This window comes from Bos taurus, chromosome 11, assembly GCF_002263795.3.
Source record: "Bos taurus isolate L1 Dominette 01449 registration number 42190680 breed Hereford chromosome 11, ARS-UCD2.0, whole genome shotgun sequence".
In the NCBI taxonomy this organism is placed as follows: domain Eukaryota; kingdom Metazoa; phylum Chordata; class Mammalia; order Artiodactyla; family Bovidae; genus Bos; species Bos taurus.
This window is the reverse complement of record NC_037338.1, coordinates 81,492,802-81,517,051: the sequence shown is the minus strand read 5'-3', so window position 1 is coordinate 81,517,051 and position 24,250 is coordinate 81,492,802. Positions and strand designations below refer to the sequence as shown.

Below are 24,250 nucleotides of genomic sequence, written 5' to 3'. Positions count from 1 at the left end.
CCCTCCAACAATCATAATTTCATTTTCTAAGAAATGATATAAATCAACTTACAAAACAGAAAGATTCACAGACTTCCAATCCCTCTTAGGAATTTATTTTGTATGTTTATTCTGGGCATTGTGTCTTTAAGCTAGTGTATCACCCAAGTGTGACTTTAACTGCCCAGTAAAAGGCACTAAGGGGCTGTTCTATACAGTCACCAAAATGCCATTAGTCTATTCACAGCCTACCTACATCAGTTGGTTTGGGCCTTATCTCAGTTCCAGATGCCAGGATTTTACAATCTCTGATGCCTCCTTGTGAGCATGGTATCTGAAGTGTTTTCTGTACCATGATCTGTGCCCAGCCTTGTTCTCTCTGCCGCCCTCCCCTGCTCTCTGCACTAGCTTTCCACAGGAAGTGCAGCACCAATTCAGCGGCATGCTGGGAGGAGGAGGAGTTCAACAGAAAGTCAGTGACACTTCCTAAAGGCACAGAACTGCAGTCCCCAGGGACGGACAGCAAATCTAACCATCCAATATGTCAGATCCTTTCCAGCCTTGGACCAGGTATGGAGAATCAAAGGCTTCCCAGGTAACAGACCAGTGACAATTTTAGAAGTTCAGGATGGTGGGGGTGTCGAGAGAGAGAGAGAGAGAGCCAGGATGTCCTAGAAATTTTGTCTAAAATAGGGCATGGAAAAATAAGAAGAGAATTCAGTTCTGGGATCATTCATGGCAGCATCAAACACCCTGGCAAGTTTCTGATGGGCACTAACTCTGGTCTCTCCACAATGACATCTACTTCTCTGACATAAATAGAACTTCTTAGCAAGCTGGTGTGCCCTGTAGATAAAATATTCCAGGGACAAGGAGCTTGAGAGTTGTTTCACTGGTGGATTCAAGGGGTTATTGCTCCCTGGTAACAATAAAGAATCACTGGGACCTTCTGCCATCAGACATGGAAATTCACTATATTTCAAAACCCTCTGGTTTGAGTGATAAGGGTTACTCAGGTGCAAAGCTTTCATCTTCTCCCCAGTTTCACACAGCTGGCAGGTAACTATCTACACTGCATCTGTACAACATTCATTAACTCGTTCATCTGTCTTTTATATAAAAAATGCTGCTTGTCAGACAAAGTGTAGGAGAGGAACACAGAGTCACTGATTTGCTGTAGAGAGAGATAAAAAAAGATTTCATGTATTTTCTGGGTTGTTCACTTGGCAGCTTCAAATGTTTCATTGCATTTATTCACAACAGAAAGCACTGAATACAGCCAAGGAAAGGTGCCTGGCCTTTGATTACTGGTTTTGTGATGGTCTATGAGATTCCTTGATGTGGCATTTGCTTAAAATGCAGAAAATAGTGTTTATTTATTTTCTTCTTAATGTTTACTACAGTTTAAATGCAATGTTCTTTCTTTCTTTTCTTTCTGGTACAATAATTACCATGTCAGGCCAGTCAGTCCTTTTATGGACTGAGGGACAGGTCTGAGCACTGAGGCTAAACATATGTATTTTTTAAATGAGAGAAATACCCTCCAGAGTAAATATGTTAAGTCTCTGTAACTATTTTATTTGGAAAAGAATGAGAAAGTTCCTTGAGGTGAAACAGACATGCCATCTAGGGAATGCTCCTGGAGTTTACCCTGTTAAGTACCAGAACTTTCCTTTCTAAAAAGATTTTAAAGGAGAAAATTTAGATTTACATATTCTGAGTTAAATATTTCTGTAATTTATTATGCTTCATTTTCCATACTGTATTCTCTTGAAATCTAGTTCCGTGACTTGTATTATGAGAGTGAGGAAAGGTTTTTAAGGTCAAACAAATTTGGGCAATGCAAAAATAAAAAAAGCTTATTTATTATCGTATTTATGATTTCATATGCTAATAGGCAGTATGACTCACCTAAAAGGTTACATAAAATGCAGTAGTTCAAAACCTTATCTGGCCAGTAAACCCTCTTCTGTTCAGAAATTCAATTTTGAATTACTTGTATGTCATGAAATATGCTTATAGAATCTCTTCGTTATAACCTTTCTTGCCTTTTAAAATAAACTCTGCTGAATATTTCTCTTGGTAGCCAGTGTATGTTTGGTTATCAATATTATTTTGAGTTGTAACATGATGGATGACCTTAGATGTTGTGAAAGAATATGGAATCATTTCTTCCTACAGTAAATGCCAAGTAGTGACATGTGTGGGTGGTGGTGGGGGTAGTTCTTTTGTATGTTTATAAAAATAAAACCCCATGGGTAGCTGTGAGTCATTCACAGGGATCTGGTGTGACATTTCTGCCCCTCTGGGCAGTTGTCTGTGCGTGCCTGCAGCAATTCCTTCACCACCTGTCATTTTTTGTCCCTCAGTCACTGCACATTAGGAAGCCAAATAAAGGGTAATGTGGGGAAACAGCACAGGGCAGGGGAGGAAGACAAGTAGGGCCTTTTGGAGTCAATTAGAATCATGCAGACCTGACTTCAAACTCTTACCTGCTGTGAATCTTAGAGAAAAAATCTGTGCCCCCTCTGAGGTTCTGTTTTCTCATCTTCACAATGAAAGCAGGGGCATCCGTAGAAGGGAGAGAGCATACTTCCTTTATCCTCCTATCTGCCCACACAACCCCAGGTTCCTCCACCTATAATGAGAGGAGAGCATCCCATCAAATGGCAAAAAGGCTGGAGTATTAATTCTGCCCCAATTGTTAGTTGAGAGGGCTTCCCTGGTGGCTCAGAGAGAAAAGCGTTTGCCCGCAATGTGGGAGACAGGGGTTCGATCCCTGGGTCAGGAAGATCCGCTGGAGAAGGAAATGGCAACCATTCTGGTATTCTTGCCTAGGGAATCCCATAGACGGAGGAGCCTGGTAGCCTACAGTCCACGGGGTTGCAAAGAATCGTACACGACTAAGCGACTTCACTTTTATTAAAGAGAGCCAACGTGCATTAAGTAGTGGCACATACAGACTTGAGGGCCCCCTTGCAGCATGATCAGCTCCTTCTCTCTCCATTTTCCTTATTCTGTGAGGAAGGAAGAGAATGGTAACACTTGGACTCAAGCCCTGGTGGAAGGTGGAAAACAGTGCCCTGTCTCAGAAAGACCATGTGAGTACTGACACAGCTTAATAAGGAGGCAGGATTATTATTATATATTTTCTTTCATTTTATTTTCTGCTGTTTTCACAGATATCAATCTGGAATCTCAAGAGAAGAGCTGTAGGGCTGCATTTGCCCTAAATTTTGGTCTCATTTCCATCAAATGTCACAAATACATCTGAACACATCTATCTTACTCTCCTTCAGTATAAAAGAGAGAGTTAAATGCAGAGATTCTGAAGTTGCTGATATTTTTCCACATAGGGACAAAGCTGCTTCTTATTATAACTACTTCTAGAGTACAAATGAATGAATTCAGAATAAGTTTCTGATGATCTTTCCTATAAACGAAGTGCATGTGCTTCTGTGTAGACTTCACAGATCACAGCTATGCTCCAGATTAAACACCTGGATAAAAAAAAATGTATTGTTATATTTTAAACTTGCCATCTGGTATCTGAGAAATATCTAGCTAAATTTTAACAAGCATATTAGCATTAAAAATAAAAATAATTTCTTCATAAACATGTCACTTGCAATAGTCTAATATAAATGATAGCCTTATAAAGGGTTGCCTACCTAGGAGATCACACCAATGAAGACAGCTAGAACCCCAAACTACAATAGGGCTTGTTCCTAAGTAGATTTAGTTGATTCCTATATTAGCTATACATAAGATACTATTTTCTCCCTCTTTAATCTACCTTGTTGAGGGATTACATGGCAATTATTAGATCAGGAATACTATCACCCTCTGGGCCACTGGTAAAAATAAATATCCACTAGGCTTTGTGTGGGTTAGTCTGATCTGTGAATTGGTGAATAAAAGCAAATGTTAAGAGAAATGTTCTGTTCTCCCTGCCCCATTACCTTAATGAGGACTGGGTTTGAATTTTTAAAAATAGAAATCACAGGAAAGACATCGAGATGTGATTTTTTTTTAAGAACAATAGATTTCTGTTACCAATAGAGTAGGAATGACGAAACCTTCTCTCCCCCTTCAGATCTATTGCTGCCCTTGGCAAGTCTGACCTTTTTGTCAGGAATTTGAAAACTTCTTACAGAATACCTTAGGAGAAAAAGCTCATTATAGTGTCCAGAAAAGTGAAAAAATCTACATTTAATACTCCAGAAAAGCAAACTTTTCTACAGCAGTAGAATGGTATGGCATTTCTGATTCATGTCAATTATGTATTTGGAAAGTTCAATTTGAATATTTTTCCTAAGGGACATTCTTTTATGACCTTAAACAATAATAGCACTGAGTTATTTGAGATGAAAACCATGTGTTAGTCATAAAGGGAAAATAATACTCTTCTGCATTTGAACTTTGCTGTTCCATTTATAAAGCCCTCTCCTGAGATCTTTCATCTGACCCTCATTATAGTTCTGTGTGGACGAGGTAGTTAAGTTCTGAGAGGTTCAGAGACTTTCCCAGTGTCATGCTGCTACTGGGCAGCATGTACATGACTGGGAATGTGTCTCAACTTCTGATTCTCAGTTCCTTTTTACCTCTGCACACATCCATATACTTGGCAGGTACTAGGCCTGGAGGTCTCAGGAATATAGAAAGCAGGCTGATATCCGCTTCTTGGAGTTTAATTTCAATAAGAGGAAGCAGGACCAAAACTACTTAAACATGGTAATATCAGAAAATATCTGACTTTTTGTAACCTCACGGACTATAGCCTGCCAGGCTTCTCTGTCCATGGGATTTTCCAGGCAGGAATACTGGAGTGTATAGCTATTCTCTTCTCTAGGAATATCAGATCATTACAAGCAAAGAAGAAAAAATTAACCTGGGGTTGTGGGGGCAGGTACTTGGCTAATGTATCTAGGGTGGTCATGGAAAGTATATCAGCTACGAATCATACGTATCGAAAACCCAGTTTGTGTAAAGTCTAGGAACATTATCTCACATAATGAAACACAGAGGTAAGCTATTTTGGGGTTGGTTGACTCAACAATAAAACTGAATGTTTCTGAAAGTCTCTGTCTTTCCTCTCCAGATGTATGATGGCTATTCTAGAGTTATCTGTGTCCCATTATCTCTGAATAGCCCAGTAAAAGCTTGTTTACTAAACCTTTTCCATCTCCTTGTGAATTGCCTTACTCCCCTTTAAAGTCCCAACATCCCACAATATCCTCTTCTGTCTTTAGCTGAAGATGGTATTTAAAGTGGGGATTTAGGCCATTTTGGCAGGTTACTCAGTTTTCCTAGTTTCTCCCAAATATGCATGTTATTATCCTTTTGTTTGATTTTCTCCTGTAACTCTCTCTCACTATCTCATGGCCATCTAATTCCCAGACCAGCCAGAAGAACTTGGAAGGGTAGAAAATCTCTTCCTCCCCAGTGTTGTCCTCAATTGGTTGTCCTATCCCAGTGAATCTTCTGAGCCTCATCTTCCACTTTAAACGTTGGGAGGACCCAAGAATATTTCTCTACCCACATTTTTTTTCTTTTTTGTTTACACCCTTTCCTAAGTAATCTCATTCAACCCCAAACCCTAAATTCCTTCAGCCCAAACCTCTTCTTGAGTTTCACGTTCTGATACCCTACTGTGCACTCAACATCCACACTTTGATGTATAATAACCATCTCTGGCCTATATGGCTGCAAGGGTGTCAGTGTTTCCACTGTTCCTCAAATCTCCTTCTGTCCCATCCAGCCTCACTGCCACTCCCATTTTAGCATTTTCCATCTTGCCCATCCAGGTGCTCAAGCCCAAAGCGTCACTACTTAATCTTTCTCTTTCTTTTATACACTGAGTTCAGTCCAACAGTAAGCTTTATTGGTAGTATCTCCAGAACATACCTCTGATCTGACCATTTCTCACCATCTACAAGACTAGCACAAACCCCACCTTATCTCTCTGGACTATCAGCTCTTCTGTTTCCTTTGAGAGTCCCTTTTATCAAATCAAGCACAGTGATGTTTCAAAGAACAAATCAGGTCCAGTTGCTTCTGCTTTTTAAAATTTTACAATAGTTGCTCACTACACTTTGAATATAATTCGAACTCTTTCCTGGCAAGTTGCTTCTTGACCTTTCTGTCTTCTTCCACTTCCTTTTCTGATATCAACACCTCTACTTTTCCCATTTTTTTTCATTCTATGTTATTCTATTTTCTTTTCTTTATAGCACTCTTCTGTTCCCTCAAATTATCTTAATTACCAGTTTACTTGTCTGTTGTCTAAATCCCCACTTGAATGTCAGTTCCATGAGCATATTTTTCTTTCATTCCCTGCTAGCCACCATGTACTTGGATTAATCGCTAATACTTTGGAAATACTAGTTAAATATGTTCATGGCGTAGCTTCTCTTTTCTCACTTGTGGTAGAAGTACAGATAAAATAATTATTTTGCTTTCCACTGAACTCTACTACATGAAGAAAACAACCCATCATTACAACAAATTAAAATCAATACCCAACCCTGCTAAGGGGATGTTAAGAATTGGAAGGATTTCTGGAGATTAGGACAGTAAAGATCTCATGCAAAGGAGATGCCTCTGTTTAGCACCAGCCAACAGTTACCTGAAGGAAGATAAGTCTAGTGTGATGTGATATTTTAATATTCTAAGAAGTCCCAGGCTCACATTCTTAAGTGATTTCAGTTGCCCAGTTGTGTCAGACTCTGTGACCCCATGGACTGCAGCATTCTAAGCCTTCCTGTCCCTCACCATCTCCCCAAATTTCCCCAAATTCCTGTCCATTGCCTCAGTGATGCCATCCAGCCATCTTATCCTCTGATACCCTCTTCTCCTTCTAAATACCTAAATATCTAATTATCTCTAGATTTATAAATAATCTTAAATAAATCCATTAAAAAACATGTATGAAGACCAAACACAACACATTTGCAGAGCAGTTGTACTTTGTGGGTTATCATTTTGCAACTTTTACTATAGGATGATTTCATGATCAAGAAAAAAAAAAACAGTCTAAAGGAACTTAATTGAGTATCATGGCTGATGATGAAGAGGGCAGTGAAATCCTTAGGCAACTCAAAGAAACTTCACCAGTTTTAAACTTTTACCCATAAGTATGGCTTGACTATGCATTTGGAGTTGGCCCAGTGTATGGTCTGAAGCCACAAACTTTCAAAAGGAGAGAGACATTTTGTCTTCCTGAAGCATACTGGTTTCTGTGCTCCATGAAAGCAAAAATCATAGAGAAAAGGAAGGTAAAAATAGCTAAGATCCTCTCAGGTGGCTCAGTGATAAAGAATCTGCCTGCCAAGCAGGAGACCCAGGTTCAATCCCTGGTCTAGGAAGATCCCCTGGAGATGGAAATGACAACCCACACCAGTATTATTGCCTGGGAAATCCCACGGACAGAGGAGCCTGGAGGGCTAAATCTGTGGCGTCACAAAAATGTTGGACACGACGTAGCGACCAAACAACAGCAACAACAAAAAATAGCCAGAGACTTTAATAGGTAGAGGCAACCTGCACAGAAATTCAAATTCCTCATCTATAGTTTGCGGAGTCCTGAAAACCCATATAATTCAACCTCACACTTGACTTCCGCTCCCTCATTCTGGGACCAGAAACACACTAGGAATTTATCTTGAGAAATTTTTAAAATTATATTTATGTAAAGCAGTGAATATACATCTCCACTTCCATTTAGATAACCTACAATAGCATCATTGTTTCAGTTCAGTTCAGTTTGGTTCAGTTGCTCAGTCATGTTCGACTCTTTGTGACCCCATGAATCACAACACCCCAGGCCTCCCTGTCCATCACCAACTCCCGGAGTTCACTCACACTCATGTCCATCAAGTCGGTGATGCCATCCAGCCATCTCATCCTCTGTCGTCCCCTTCTCCTCCTGCCCCCAATCCCTCCCAGCATTAGAGTCTTTTCCAATGAGTCAGCTCTTTGCATGAGGTGGCCAAAGTATTGGAGTTTCAGCTTTACCATCAGTCCTTCCAATGAACTCTCAAGACTGATCTCCTTTAGAAGGGACTGGTTGGACCTCCTTGCAGTCCAAGGGACTCTCAAGAGTCTTCTCCAACACCACAGTTCAAAAGCATCAATTCTTTGGCACTCAGCTTTCTTCATAGTCCAGCTTTCACATCCATACATGACCACTGGAAAAACCATAGCCTTGACTAGATGGACCTTTTTGGCAAAGTAATGTCTCTGCTTTTGAATATGCTATGTAGGTTGGTCATAACTTTCCTTCTAAGGAGTAAGAATCTTTTAATTTCATGGCTGCAGTCACCATCTGCAGTGATTTTGGAGCCCCCAGAAATAAAGTCTGACACTGTTTTCACTGTTTCCCCATCTATTTGCCATGAAGTGATGGGACCAGATGCCATGATCTTCATTTTCTGAATGTTGAGCTTTAAGCCAACTTTTTCACTCTCTTCTTTCACTTTCTTCAAGAGGCTCTTTAGTTCCTCTTCACTTTCTGTCATAGGGTGGTGTCATCTGCATATCTGAGGTTATTGATATTTCTCCTGGCAATCTTGATTCCAGCTTCTGCTTCTTCCATCCCAGTATTTCTCATGATGTACTCTGCACAGAAGTTAAACAAGCAGGGTGACAATATACAGCCTTGATGTACTCCTTTTCCTATTTGGAACCAGTCTGTTGTTCCATGTCCAGTTCTAACTGTTGCTTCCTGATCTGCACACAGGTTTCTCAAGAGGCAGGTCAGGTGGTCTGGTATTCCCATCTCTTTCAGAATTTTCCACAGTTTATTATGATCCACACAGTCAAAGACTTTGGCATAGTCAATAAAGCAGAAATAAATGTTTTTCTGGAACTCTCCATGATCCAGCAGATATTGGCAATTTGATCTCTGGTTCCTCTGCCTTTTCTAAAACCAGCTTGAACATCTGGAAGTTCACAGTTCATGTATTGCTGAAGCCTGGCTTGGAGAATTTTGAGCATTACTTTACTCAGTTTAGTTCCATTCAATTTAAATAAGAAAACATTCTCCGGTGCCTTTCTAAAGACTGTACATGGTGATTGTTGCTATAAAAATCTTTTGAATTAAATGATGCATTGGTTTTGCCTATAATGAGAGGAATACATTTTCTTCCTCTTTTCTTCCATGTCACCTGGGATCACTCCCTCATCTTTGGGCCCACTATGGAAGAGGGTCTCAGAGAATCACTGGCAATCAGCAGCCTTCCATAGAGTATTGTCAAAGAAGGAATTGGCAACCAACTCCAATATTCTTGCCTAGAGAATTCCGTGGACAGAGGAGCCTGGTGGGCTACTGTCTATTGGGTCGCACAGAGTCGGACATGACTGAAGTGACTTAGCAGCAGCAGCAGTAGAGTATTGCAATTTATTATGTCCATTTTATATTTCTGCAACCTTGACTGCAAGCTTATGCAGGAGAACTGAGTTTAAAGCTTCTCTTTTTCACTTCAAGGACCCAGGATGGGTTGGCCCTTCAGGATTTTCTCAATTACTCCATGTTGGTTCAAGGACCAGCCTAAAACTTTGGTTTGTGAGGGACATTTGCCATTGGGGTTTGCTCAGGAAAGGGCACAAATGGATGATTGGTCGAGCTTCATTTGTTGTTGTTGTTAGTCCCTCAATCGTGTCTGACTCTTTGTGACCCCATGGACTGTAGCCTGCCGGGCTCCTCTGTCCATGGGATTCTCCAGCCAAGAATACTAGAATAGGTTGCCATTTCCTTCCCCAGGTCAAACTTCATACTTTGGACATTATTCCTCCTAAGGTAGGAAGAAGAAAGTTCATTCTCCTTCATGGAAAGATCTATTATTTAGTCTGGCTGGCTGTGTTCAGAATTTTAGGGGAAATTCCAACAAAAGTTGCAGCTTTTAGGGAGTAAATTCTACAGGAAATGGTTACAGATTTGAAAGTCTGGGGGTTTGAGGGAGGCATGGCTTTTCTTAATGCTGTGAAATGTAAGAAAATCACAGTGGAGTATGTTCCACCTTGTTCCAAACTTGAAAACTGACAATGAAATCCACCATGAGAGAGAATTAATCTGCTTTCAAAATTTATTAAGACTGAGTTTCTCAGTAGGTGAAAATGGCAGGATATTCCTCAAAGCTGACAAGAATTGCCTCACCGTTCAGAACAGGAAAAGAGAAAAGTGTAGGAAAAAGGCACACCTGGAACTCAATGTGAGCCCCACACATACTGGAATTTTAACCAACTCTAGTGAAATCCTGTGAATTATCAAAGCTCTTAATTAATGCATTTAACACTTCTATTAGGCAAATTAGTCCTTTCAATCCCATTTATACTGAAGACAGAGGAATTAAACAGCTCAGAGTCATAGAATCTGAGAGAAACAGACTTGGCCAGAAGTCAGCCTTACCTGAGATTCTTTGCAGGATTAAACACAGGGCTTACTCCCATAGAATCCATTTCGGACTTCATTTACTATGTTCTGGTCAGCATTCCTTCTGTTCCTTCTGAGGAATGATTGGGAGCCTGTAGAATAGAACTAGAATCAATGAGAATGAAGACTTTGTTTCAGTTTCAACAGAAAAGCAGGACCCAGAAATTTCAGATGACCTCATTAGAGCTGAGTTTTATTTTTACACCTGCCAAGAAAGAAAAGAAGACTTAAGACCCTAGATTGTCTCATTAGGCAGCTTCATAGTTCATCACATTTGAATCTTTGCTCTCAACAACCCTCTGATAGAGATCTATTAACTCCATTTTACAGATGAGTAAGCCACAGCTCAGAGAGGTTAAATAAATACCTGAAGCTAATAAGTGACATTACTGTAATCTGAAATGATCCCAGAGTCCATCTTCTTTGCAAGACACTGTTCAGGTTGCACATAACAGTTAATAAGCTGTGTAACCTTGGAAAAATCATTTCACCTCTTTGGATCTCCATAAAATGGAAGGAGTTGGAATAATATCTTGGCAGATCTAAGATGTCTGTGGCTCTGGATGGGAGGTAGTTTTCCATTTGACACATTAGAGACCAACCTTGTACAGAACTGTGGAGCATCTGAAATTTCATCCCACTCGAAAGCCAACAAATGAGCCTCCCACTGTTCCATACCTCTTGGCAGAAATCATGTGATTCCTGGGTCAGAGACAAAGGGCTTTATTGTTCACAGCACAACAGGCTCAGGAGTTTCACAGTTATATCAGTCCCTCTTGCTCCCCCAGTCCTACAAAGGTGATGTGAAGGGCCCCCAGTGGGTGCTGCATAGACTGGGTTTGGGTCACTGCTGAGAACTCAAGCTTAGGAAGCCCCTAGTGTTGTAAGAGGCTGCTTACAAGCCTATTTAGCAAGTCTCCCCACATTTTCCCCAGAGGGAGAAAGACTACTCAGTCAGGAAACAAATCTGCCTTTTTTTTTTTAATCTTAGAAGGAGACACTACCACTCTCTTTCAAAGTTGTTTGCTGCATAGACATCCTTGAAAGAAACTTCCAGAACAAAAGCTGATAGCAGATGTGTAGAAATGCCAGGAGGAATTGCCTCTCAACAAACTGTGTACTGAAAACTGAATCGCTGGGGCCAGGTTAAAGACTTTGATCTTAGGTTCATATCAGAGCCAGTCGAGCAAAACTTAACTGAGAGTTTACTCTGTGTCAGACATTAAGTTAAACATGGTAGATAAAGAGATGGAAAACAAATTAGCACAGACAAAATTATCCCACTGGAAATGAGGCCTGGATAATGTGTAGCCCTTCCCTAGTGGCTCAGTTGGTAAAGAATCTGTCTACATTGCAGGAGACCCGGATTTGATCTCTGTGTTGGGAAGATCCCCTAGAGAAGGAAATGGCAACCCACTCCAGGACTCTTGCTTGGAGAATTCCATGGACAGAGGAGCGGGGCAGGCTACACTTCATGGGATTGCAAAGAGTCAGACATGAAAGTGCAACTAAATTAATGTGTAGCACAGGTTCATAAGTGAGCAAATAGGCATATTTAAGACAGCCTTTGGGTTAGAGAAAGTTGACACCTGAGCCAAGTCTTTAAAATTTCCAAGAATTTGGGACTGTAAAGAGATGAAATGCTAGGTAGAAGGAATAGATTGAGTAAAATAAGTGCTGAAAGATGTTTATTGTTGTTCAGTCACTAAGTCATGTCCGATGCTTTGCAACCCCATGGACTGCAGCACACCAGGCTTCTCTGTCTTCCATCTCTGGAAGTTTGCTCAAACTCATGTCCATTGAGTTAGTGATGCTATCTAACCATCGCATCTTCTGCCACCCCCTTCTTCTTCTGCCTTCAATCTTTCCCAGCATCGGGGTCTTTTCCAATAAATCAGTTTTTCACATTGGGTGGCCAAAGTATTGGAAAGATGTTCCTAAACATAAGTTCTGCCTTGTGAAAATGTCAAGTATAGAACAAGGAGATGGGCTGCATGCTCTCAGCTAAATCAGCAAGGCCTGGGAATGAAGGCTCTTGTACACAAGAATACTTAGATAATTATCCTGAAAAGAAAAAAAAAGCGAGAGAGAGAGAGGCTGGGTAGTTGAAGATAATTCTGGATAGTATAAGGAGAATGGATTGCAGAGTTTGATACGGAGGACAATGAGACCAGTTAAGAGGCTGCTGCTTTTCTCAAAGAAAGAAATGAACTAGAACACTAACAGTTTGGCTAGGGAAAAAAGACACAATGACTCAGCATCCTAAACTCAGTAAATGCACTCTGTTGGGAAAACAGTTCCAGTGACTTGTGAGAAAATGTTGCTATCTCTGATAACAGTAAAATTAGGGGGGAAAAAAATCTTACTACCCCGAGATATCAACTGGTGATTAATCAAAGCAAATAAAGCTTCTGGAGTCAGGAAAACTTGTGTTTAAATCCAAGCTCTAGGAACTCTGTGATTAAGAAAGTGTTGCTTAATTTCTCTGACCCTAAATTTCCTTAAGAAGGGGGAAGACAGCAACAGTTTTCACATGAAGTTGTTGTAAGTATTAAATGAGGGGCAACATAAAAATGTATAAAATTCTTGGCACAGTTTCTGGCATATAGTAAATCCCCCAAAATATTAGGTTTTTTATTTTAAGCCAGGAAACTGCCATTACATGTACACTCTGAAATCCAAACAACACCAAGATGGCTTTAATATGTAAATCAATTATGATTTTTAAGTTCATCAAACAAATGTTCTAGGCATCCTAGATCATGTTTAAATGCACTCACACACTATTCCTACTGAATCACTAAAGACACTGCCTAAGGACACATACACGGTTTGCGGCTACCTCAAGTGCTACATTTAACAAAATCTCATTTCTATAAAAATGAGACAAACTTCTGTTTCCATGAATCATAAATCAGCTTTTCTTCCAATTAGTGTGAGTTAATAAAGAATAATAACTTACTGAAACCTAAGGTTTTTTCAAAAGAATAAAATAGCTTTTCTGTTAACTAGAAAAGTTTACTGCTCTCTAGATATCGTTTCACTCTCATTTTCTTGTAATTCTGTTATTTCACCTGGAAGTGCATGGGCACTGCTGGATCCAAGCTACTTCAACCAAACAAGCTAGGCTCAAGTTTCCACTCTGCTTGTACAGCTTTGAAGAAATTAAAACCACTGAACTTCAGTTCCCTCATTACATTCCTCATGTCTGCTTCCCAGAGTTGAAGATTACATGAAGGCACAATGAGCGAGATAATTCCTTTCCATTCCTATATCTAAACATATAAAAGAAAAAGAAAAACACAAGTTCCCAGGGTCCTTATGGTTTTGGCTCACAGAGTCCTTGTTTTACTGAACCCATCATGGTGTCTCTGGCCTCACTTCCTCCTGGATCAGCTGCCTAATTCTCTTAAAGTTTTAAGTTCAGTTTCATGAAACATGAAATTTATCTAGCTCATGTATGTGAATGAGGCCATTGCATAAAGACTGACCTTCAACCATGAATTCACTGGTCTTTTGTCAAATACCCACCCTAGAGCAAGTGTCGTTGATGCTGTTGTTCAGTTACTAAGTCGTATCTGACTCTGTGAGCAAATACTCACACTAGAAAAGCCTTAAAATTTACATGGAACTGAAAAACCCCCAAATAGCCAAAGCAATTCTGAGAAAAAAAGAACAAAGCAGGAGATATAACACTCACTGATTTCTAATTATCATACAAAACTATGATAATCAAAACAGTATCATATTGGCAGAAAAACATAGATCTACGAAACACAATTGAGAGCTCAGAAATAAACCTACACATATGTAGACAATTAATTTACAACAAAGGAGCAAAGAACATACCACAGAGAGAGGATAGTCTTGTTAATAAATGGTGTTGGGAAAACTGGACAGCCACATGTAAGAAATAAAACTGGACCACTATCTCACACCATGCACAAAAATCAACTCAAAATTGATTGAAGACTTGAAAGTAAGATCTAAAACCCTAAGACCCCTAGAAGAAAACTTAGGTATGTGCTCTTTGACTTGAGTCTTACCAATATCTTTCTGGATACATCTCCTCAGGCAAGGGCAACAAAAGTAAAAATAATCAAATGAGACTACGTCAAACTAAAAAGCTTCTGCACAGCAAAGAAAACCATCAACAAAATGAAAAGGCAACCTGCTAAATGGGAGAAGATATCTACAAATCACATATCTAATAAGGGATTCATATCCAAAATGTATAAAGCACTCATACAAATCAGCATCAAACATACAAACAACCTGATTAAAAGATGGAAAGAGGATCTGTTAGACATTTATTTTTCCAAAGATGATGTACAGATGGCCAAAGGCATATGAAGAGATATCCAATATAACTAATAATTAAGGAAATGCAAATCAAAACTGCAATGGAATATTACCTCACACCTGTTAGAATGTTATCAAAAAGGCAAGAAATAACAAATGGCAGAGAGTATCTGGAGAAAAGGGAACTCTCATACACTGTTGGTGGGAATGTAAATTTGTGCAGCTACTTCACATACAGAAAGCCACTGTATCATATGGAAAACAGTAGAGATTTTTCAAAAAATCAAGAATAGAACTACTATACGATCCAAGCTATTCCATTTCTGGGTATTTATCCAAAGAATATGAAAACACTAATTCAAAAATATAAAATGCTGGAGAGGATATAGAGAGAAGGGAACCCTCCTACATTGTTGGTGGAAATGTAAATTGGTACAGGCACTATGGAGAACAGTATGGAGGTTCCTAAAAAATTAAAAATAAAGCTACCATATGAGCCTGCATTCCCACTCGTGAGAAGAAAACATGGTCCAAAGGACACATGCGCCCCACTGTTCATGGTAGCACTGTTCACGATAGCCAAGATACGGAAGCAGCCTAAATGTCCATCCACAGAGGAATGGGTAAAAAAGATGTAGCACATATATAAAATGGAATATTACTCAGCAATTAAAAAGAATAAAATAATGCCATTTGCAGGAACATGGATGGGCCTAGAGACTGTCATCCAAGGATGGGCCTAAAGTGACATCAGGCAGAGAAGGAGAAATATCATGACGTGCTTATATATGGAATCTAAAATGAAGGGATACAAATGAACTTATTTATAAAACCAAAACAGACTCACAGACTTAGAGAACAAACTTATGGTTCCTGGGGTGGAAAGACGATGCAAAGGGTTAGTTGGGGAGTGTGGGATCAAATTACACACTGTTATATTTAAAATGGGTAACCAACAAACACCTACTCTATAGCACATGAAACTCTGCTCAGTGTAACATGGTGGACTGAATGCGAGCAGGGTTTGGGGGAGAATTGATACATGTAAGGGTTTCCCAAGTGGAGCTAGCGGTAAAGAACCCACCTGCCAATGCAGGTGACATAGGAGACACAGGTTCGATTCCTGGGTCAGGAAGATCCCTGGGTTAGGAGGATCCCCTGGAGGATGTCCATTCCAGTATTCTTGCTGTCCATTCTAGTATTCTTGCCTGGAGAATCCCCATGGACAGAAGAGCCTGGTGGGCTACAGTCCATAGGGTTGCAAAGAATCAGACATGACTGAGCACACACGCATGCAGATACATGTATGTATGGCTGAGTCCCTTTGCTGTCCACCTGAAACCGTCAGAACATTGTTAATCAGCTATACTCCAATATAAAATAAAAAGTTTAAAATAAAACATATATGTATACATATACACGCACCCTTATGTTTACTACAACATTATTTACATTAACCAAGATATGGGAACAACTTAAGTGCCCCTCAATGTCTGAATGGATAAACATATGTGTGTGTATATGTATCTGAATACTGCTGCTGCTGCTGCTAAGTCGCTTCAGTTGTGTCCGACTCTGCGTGACCCCATAGACAGCAGCCCACCAGGCTCCGCTGTCCCTGGGATTCTCCAAGCAAGAACACTGGAGTGGGCTGCCGTTTCCTTTTCTACTCAGCCTAATAAAAGATGAAACCTTGCCACTTGTTACAACATAGATGCACTTTGAGGGTATTACGCTAAGTGAAATAAGTCAGACGGAGAGAGACAAATGCCATATGATTTCACTCACATGTGGAATATAGAAAATAAAAGAAACATCATATATTAACAAACCAAACCAAATAAAAACAAATGAAGAGAAAAAGAGAAGAAAGTAGTGGTGACCAGAAGGGAAGGGGAGTGGGGTGAATAGGGAAAAGAGGTGGACAGTATGGTGACAGGTGGAAACTAAACTACTGCAGGTGAGCATGCTATAGAGTATTGTGCGTGCTTGCTAAGCAATTCACTTTTGTCATGTTAGACTCTTTGTGATCCTATGGACTGCAGCCCTACAGAATTCTAAACATAATGTGGCACACATGAAATCTACATAGTGGGACAAGCCAAGAAAAATTAAACAAGAAAAAACACCAAGTAGGAGTCCCTGATGATTAGACGAAAATGAAGGGCTAGGAACGGCTTCCTTCCTTCACCATGTCTTCACCTACACATCCATGTCTGACTGGGACAATATGGAGCTTGGGCTGCTTCCTTCATAAAAGCTTATAATTAAATATGCCCAGGCTTATAGTACTATTTTCCCTCTATTTTCTAGTTTTAAGTTATTTCTTTAGGATAAAGTCCCAGAAACAAATTTACTGCGTACATCTGGATATGGATCAATTTTCATGACTTTTAGAATGAATTGCCAGTGTCCAACACCATGGGCAGGACATACATGAATATTCCAGCTTTATTATATCTTTGCTTATATTGTACATTATATTTTCAGTTTCTTTTCATATTCCTTACTCGTCATCATACATCTGTAAGTATTAAAACACTTTACTGTGTCTGTTTATCAAACATGCCTACAAATAACAGGGCAGAATCGAAAGTTGCTGGTGAACACTAAACTACAAGTGATTACTCTAGAGAATGATTTAAGTCTCCAGTTAAAAATAAGGAGAAGAAAAAAATCTCACGAAGTACATCTTATTTTTCAATTCTTTCCACCAAGACATGCCTGAACAGACTGTACACAGTTTCAAACTTAGTTATTCCAGCCCTCTAGCTCCAAGTAAGGATTTGACAAAATTTTATGGAGCATTATTCTATATTCCATAGTGCGAGTTCCGGCATTTATCTAGAATGAAGGAGGAAGTAAGAGCCCTATTAGAATTTCAAGACAGGCACAATTTGTTCTGAAACTGTCAGGCTGCTTCTTCGAGAAGCTCTGTGTAACCTGATAATTAGCTTATGACTGAACTGTTCAGATTCATGATGAGTTTTACCAGGTCCCTCTCCTCTCCTAGTTCTACTAAAGATAACTGATTCCAGTTATAAAGTCTGAACCACTAAGAGTCTCTCCAGCTCTGATATGTAATTCATACAAAAATATTACTTGAAAATTAAATATAAGATGAAAGTACAGGTACTCCCCTGAGACAGATGACTAACACTAACTTATTTTATGGTTGTTTCAAAAGCTTGATGCATAGTGTGTGCCAGATTTCTAAATCAAGCATCTGAAAATATTCCTCTCACTGTTTTCTTAACTACATACTTGTCTAAACCTCCATCATCTCTTGGGTTACTACAGTAACAGCATCCTCTCTGGAATATCTGCCTGCACCCTAATTCTAGTAACCAGAGTGATTTTTTAGATTAACACTTTGTTTGTTTAGGGCAGTTTTAGGTTCATAGCAACATTTAAAAGAGGTTAGGGTTAGGGCCCCAGTGTTCATCGCAGCACTGTTTATAATAGCCAGGACATGGAAGCAACCTAGATGTCCATCAACAGATGAATGGATAAGAAAGCTGTGGTACATATACACAATGGAGTATTACTCAGCCGATAAAAAGAATACATTTGAATCAGTTCTAATGAGGTGGATGAAACTGGAGCCTATTATACAGAGTGAAGTAAGCCAGAAAGAAAAACACCAATACAGTATACTAACGCATCTATATGGAATTTAGAAAGATGGTAACAATAACCCTGTATATGAGACAGCAAAAGAGACACTGATGTATAGAACAGTCTTTTGGACTCTGTGGGAGAGGAAGAGGGTGGGATGATTTGGGAGAATGGCATTGAAATACGTATAATATATATGGAACGAGTCGCCAGTCCAGGTTCGATGCACAATACTGGATGCTTGGGGCTGGTGCACTGGGACGACCCAGAGGGATGGTATGAGGAGGGAGGAGGGAGGAGGGAGGAGGGTTCAGGATGGGGAACACATGTATACCTGTGGCGGATTCATTTCGATATTTGGCAAAACCAATACAATATTGTAAAGTTTAAAAATAAAATTAAAAAAAAAAAGGTTATACAAATTTCCCATATACCACCACCTCCATGCATGCCTGCTGCTACTGCTAAGTCGCTTTGGTCGTGTCCAACTCTGCGCAACCCCAGAGACGGTAGCCCACCAGGCTCCCCCGTCCGTGGGATTCTCCAGGCAAGACCACTGGAGTGGGTTGCCATTTCCTTCTCCAATGCATGAAAGTGAAAAGTCAAAGTGAAATCGTTCAGTCGTGTGCGACTCAGCGACCCCATGGACTGCCGCCTACCAGGCTCCTCCATCCATGGGATTTTTCAGGCAAGAGTACTGGAGTGGAGTGCCATTGCCTTCTCCACCATGCATGCCTAGCCTTTCCCATAATTAACATCCCCCACCTGTGGCTCAGATGGTAAAGAATCTGCCTGCAATGTGGGAGATCTGGGTTCGATCCCTGGGTCGGGAAGACCCACTGGAGAAGGGAATGGTTACCCATTCCAGTATTCTGGCCTGGAAAATTCCATGGACAGAAGACTGGTGGGCTACAGTTCACTGGGTTACAAACAGTCAGACACAAATGAATGACTAACACTAACATTTTCACCAGAGTGGTATATTTATTACAATTAATGAACCTTTTTGACACAAATAATCACCCAAAGCCCACACTTTACATTATACTTCACTCTTGGTTTGTACAATCTGTGAGTTTGGACAAGTCTACGATATCTATTCCTCAGACTTCTCAAGAACAAATATAAAACAATGCTTCAGTGGGAGTTTTATAAGTAACTCAAGGACATAGGACAAGCCGTTATTCAAGTAACAAGGCTGGTTTTGAACAAGTATTAATAAGAACTCAAGGAATATCATATTCTTGAGCTCTTTCTGAGGAATATATTAAAGGATGGGCTCTAAGAAACTAAAGATTGACTGGGATAAATTTTAATTTATTCCACTAAAGATACAAACTCTTTTACTATGGGTTTTCCTGGTGGCTCAGATGATAAAGAATCCACCTGCAATGCAGAAGACCTGAGTTTGATCCCTGGGTTGGGAGGATTCCCTGGAGAAGGGAATGGAAACCCAGAGGAGCCTGGTGGGCTACAGTCCATGGAATCGCAGAATCAGACATTACTAGCAACTATACATTTTTTTCTTTTTTCTTTTCTTTTACTATAATTGGACAAGTTGATACTAAAATCCATATGGAGAAAGTAAACATATAGTAATAGTTATAACAATATTGTAAAAGAAAGACCATGGGGAGGGAGAACTAGTTTTTTTTCTAAGTTTTTTTTTTTAGTTTCTTTTTTAACTTTATTTTTAATTGGAGGATAATTGCCTTACAATATTGTGTTGGCTTCTGCCATACAACAATGTGAATCAGCCATAAGTATACATATGTCTACTCCTTCTTGAACCTCTCCCCCACTATCCACCCAATCTTACCCCTCTAGATTGTAACAGAACACCAGGTTGAGCTCCCTATATTATAGGGCAACTTCCCTATAATTCCCATTATAGATAGCAATCCCCATTAGCTATATATTGTATGTATGATAATGTATATGTGTCGACGCTACTCTTTAAATTTATTCCACCCTCTCTTTCCCCTACTGTGTTGAAAATTTGCTCTCTATATCTGCCTCTCCATTTCTGTCTTGTAAATAGGTTCATTAGCACCATTTTTTCTAGATTCCATATATATATATATGTATATATATACACACACACACATATATGTGTGTGTTAATATATGATATTTGTTTTTCTTTTTCTGACTCTTCACTCTGTATAACTGGCTCTAGGTTCATCCACCTCACTAGAACAGACTCAAATGCATTCCTTTTTGTGTCTGAGTAATATTCCATCATTCACATGTACTGTAAATTGATACAGCCTCTATGGAGAAAAGTATGGAGACTCCTTAAAGAACTAGGAATAAAACCACCATATGACCCCACTACTGGGCTTATATGCTGAGAAAACCATAACTGAAAAAGACGTATGTACCGACAATGTTCATAGCAGCACTGTTTACAATAGCTAGGACATGGAAGCAACCTCGATGTCCATTGACAGATGAATGGATAAAGAAGTTGTGGGACAACTGAAACATGCAGCCATGCCTACTAACAATACTAATGTATGAATAGACAGAATGCCAATGGAATGAAACAAGTCTAGAAACACATTGAATTATATATGAAAACTTAGTGTATAAAAAGGCAGTATCTCATATTAATGGGGAAAGAAGTTTTTAATAGATTGTATCAAAATAACTGAATATCCTTTTGAAAAGTATAAATTATATCATTTTCTCACATCATATTTAAGAGTAAATTCCTATTAGAACAAACAAATGTACCAAATATACGACTATCCAAGTATTAGAAGAAAATTCTTTTATAACCTGAGTATAAGGAAAGGCTGTCCATGACAATAAATCATCACTATTTTTTTAAAGATAAATTTGCTATTAAAATTTTTTAAATGTGAAAAATCATGGTAAATAAAATAAAGTCACAAGAAAACAAATGGATTGGGAGAAAAAAATTGTAGTGTGTATTCTAGATGACTAGTAACACTGAAACACAAAGACTTTGTTTCTTTTTTAATGTAATCATTACATATAAAGACTTTATTTTTTAAATTTTTTAATATAAATTTATTTATCTTAATTGGAGGCTAATTACTTGTGAGGCAAAAAACCCAAAATTGCAAGATACATGAAAAAAGCCCAAAAATATACTAAACGGCTTTTAAAAGATGCTTGCTCCTTGGAATAAAAGCTGTGACAAACATAGACAGCATATTAAAAATCAGAAATGTTAATTTGCCAACAAAGGTCCGTATAGTCAAGACTATGGTTTTTCCATAAAAGAGTTGGGCCATAAAGAAGGCTGAGCACCACAGAATTGATTCTTTTGAACTGTGATGCTGGAGAAGACTCTTGAGAGTCCCTTGGACTGCAAGAAGATCAAACCAGTCAATCCTAAAGGAAGTCAACCCTGAATATTCATTGGAAGGACTATGCTGAAGCTGAAGCTCCAATCCTTTGGCTACCTGGTGTGAAGAACTGACTCCTTAGAAAAGAGCCTGATGCTGGGAAAGAGTGAAGGCAAGAGGAGAAAGGGACAACAGAGGATGAGATGGTTGAATGGCATTACTGACTCAATGGACATGAGTTTGAGCAAGCTCCGGGAGTGGTGATGGACAGGGAAGCCTGGCGTGCTGCAGTCCATGGGGTTGCAGAGTCAAACACGACTGAGCAACTGAACTGAACTGAAACATATGGAAAGGTATTCAATATCTTTCATAGTATAAGAAATGCAATGAAAATCTACATGAAAATATCATTTCTAACCAATTAGATTGGCAAGACATTAAAAAGCTTGATAAAAATCCACTCTCAAAAACTGTAGAAAAAGAGTTGACAATACAATGTTGATGAAAATAAAAATTGATGTAACAGTGGGGAGAAATTTAGCAATATCTAACACAACTACATATTCATTTACTTCCTTATCACAAGATCCACTAAGAATTTTCATCTTAACCTAAAAATCTTCTAAGGATTTAAATGTTGATAAATGTCCAACACTATGAAAATAAATTTGCATATGGCTATTATTTTGGCTTCCCTGGTGGCTCAGGGGAAAAGAATCCATCTGCCAAGTAGGAGTCACAGATTTGATCTCTGGGTCAGGAAGATCTCCTGGAGAGGAAATGGCAACCCACTCCAGTATTCTTACCTGGAAAATCCCATAGACAGAGAAAACTGGTGGGCTACAGTCCATGGGGTTGCAAAGAGTCAGACATAACCGAGAAACTGAGCACATACACATGGCTATTATTCGCCATACCATTGGTAACTGCAAGATGTTAGAATTAACCTAAATGCTCATGTATAGAATACTGATTAAATACACTGCTCCATTTACAGGACGGAAGTCTACACAGGTGTAAAGATGAGTAAGGAAGGAATCTATGAACTGATATGGAGTGACTTCTGGGATATATTCTTAAGTGAAAAAGCACAATATATGTATAATGTGATAACTTTGGGGTAAAAAAGATGGTAAAATAAAATAAGATCATATATCTGCTTACCATTGCAAGATGAAATATAGGAAGAATAAACAAACAAATAAACAAAAACCCAAAAAGCAAATTGGTTATCTGCAGGAGATGAAAGAAAAATTAAGTGGAAGAGTTTATCTGAATATATTTTTTGCATAGTTTTTACTTTTAGAACATGTTAATACTGTATAGATTAAAACATATACAGTGAAATCAACAAGGTGGAAATGAAAGAAAAAAATCAATAAATGTGAACATAAGCAAATGAATCCTATTATATTTCAAATAAATAATATAACACACAGAAATGACATCTCTGGTACGAAAAATGGGAGAGGGAGATTGTTTTCTTCATTTGTAAATGATAGCCCCAGCCATTTTCACAAATAATTCATGTCCCTCCTGATCCCTACCATTCATATGCTAAAAGCATACTAGAGGTAGAAGCTGTTGTGTGTGTGTGCCCGTGTGTGTGTGTGCCTGTGAGTGTGTGTGCCCGTGTGTATGTGTGCTCCTATATATCTGATGGAATAATGAGTGGATTAAACCACAGAAGTCCTAAATTCAAATCCCCACTAATGATGAACTACTGGAAAGAGAAAACAACAAAAACAAATCCCCTTCAAAATCATATCAAAAAGAATAAATACCTAAGAATAAACTTAACTAAGGAGATTAAAGATCTATACTTTGAAAACTATAAAATACTGATAAAGGAAAATGAAGATAATATGAAGAAATAGAAAGATACCTTGTGTTCATAGATTGGGAGAATTAATATTGCTAAAATATCCATACTACACAAAGCAATCTACAGATTTAATGCAATCCCTAACAAAATACTCATGACATTTTTCACAGAATGAGAACAAACTATCTGGCAGTTTACATGGAACCATAAAAGGCCTCGAATAGCCAAAGCAATCTTGAGAAAAAAGAACAATGTTAGAGGTATCACACTTCCTGACTTTAGACTGTACTACAAATCTATAGTAGTCAAATACCAGATGTGGCATTTTGGGATAGTAACCTCTCATTTTGTCATATGTAAAATGTAGTGATTGTGCAATCACAGGGAAGATGATACTGAGGATTCACGGAGATAATGTGGTTCAGAGCATAGGCTGTAAAATCCTATTTCTGGGTTCAAATCTCAGCTTGATCTCATTTTAACTTTGGAATCTTGGACACAGTATTTAACTTCTTTGAGTCTAAGTTTCCTCTTCTATAAAACTGGAGAAATAGTCATACCTGCACCTGAACCTTCTAGTAGGGACTAGATGAGTGAAAAAAGAGTGAAAATGTTAGTTGTTCAGTCGTGTCCGACTCTATGTGACTCCATAGACTGAAGCCCACCAGGCTCCTCTGTCCATGGAATTCTCCAGGCAAGAATACTGGAGTGGGTAGCCATTCTCTTCTCTTGGGCGTCTTTCTGACTCAGGGGTGGAACCTGAGTCTCCCGCATT

General features: G+C 39.0%; 1 long non-coding RNA gene across 2 annotated transcripts in view; it reads left to right on the top strand.

Annotated features, from left to right (window-relative positions):
- Window positions 1–398: 398 nt before the first annotated feature.
- Window positions 399–24,250, top strand: part of LOC132346616 (uncharacterized) — a 63,261-nt gene continuing 39,409 nt past the window's right edge. The window contains exon 1 of one of the 2 annotated variants that reach the window (XR_009496520.1): window positions 399–549. This is a non-coding gene — a long non-coding RNA (uncharacterized lncRNA). The remainder of the gene's footprint in view (window positions 550–24,250) is intronic. The other variant, XR_009496521.1, reaches the window with a different exon arrangement.